We start from the raw sequence: 753 nt of genomic DNA on the forward strand, positions 1-753 counted from the left end.
CAGAAATCCACCTGCCTCTGCCTCCCAAGCGCTGGGATTAAAGGCGTGCGCCACCACCGCCCGGCTACAAACCCATTTCTTAAGACTGGTTATGCACAGGATATAGAACACAAATCTGCACATGTACAGTGTAAACTTGTCCTCCTCGATGTTACCTTGTGGTTGTTATCTTCAAGTCCTGAGGATTTGGGCATCCTAAGTAGGAGGATGATGGTTAGTGTTCCCTCTCCAAAGGACTGTCTCTTTTGTGCCTTGTGAGTGCTCTGTTCTTGTTGATTTGTGTTTCATTAGTCGGTCCTGGTTCGTTCTTGTTCTTTCCAGTTTTCTCTGCCTTTACCTTGTCTTTAAAACAGAGGTATTCAATCTCACGTGTTCCCTCTGCTGCTTCTTTTATAAGCAGTAAGTAAACAGAAGTTAGGAATCTTTGGGGGTATGGGAGGCCTTGAGATCTTACAGTCTGACAGTGCTTTGTGGTGCTCTCCTGGGCTGTGCATGGCAGTGTGCAGCACACACTGACAGGCTAGGCCTGTAATTCTGAATGGTTTACTTCAACTCAGAGTGCATTGAGTGTCCTTACCCTTAAAATGATGATGATAATTGTACTGGCTAGTTTTGTGTGCCAACTTGACACAGGCTGGAGTTATCACAGAAGGGAGCTTCAGTTGGGAAGTGCCTCCATGAGGTTCAGCTGTGGGGCATTTTCTCAATTAGTGATCAAGGGGTTAGGGCCCCTTGTGGGTGGTGCCATCCCTG

General features: G+C 47.0%; 1 protein-coding gene across 2 annotated transcripts in view; it reads left to right on the forward strand.

Annotated features, from left to right (window-relative positions):
• Ttk (TTK protein kinase) overlaps window positions 1–753 on the forward strand; it is a 39061-nt gene that overhangs the window by 27136 nt on the left and 11172 nt on the right. The window lies entirely within an intron of this gene.

Source organism: Mastomys coucha, unplaced genomic scaffold (genome assembly GCF_008632895.1).
Source record: "Mastomys coucha isolate ucsf_1 unplaced genomic scaffold, UCSF_Mcou_1 pScaffold23, whole genome shotgun sequence".
Taxonomy (NCBI): Eukaryota; Metazoa; Chordata; class Mammalia; order Rodentia; family Muridae; genus Mastomys; species Mastomys coucha.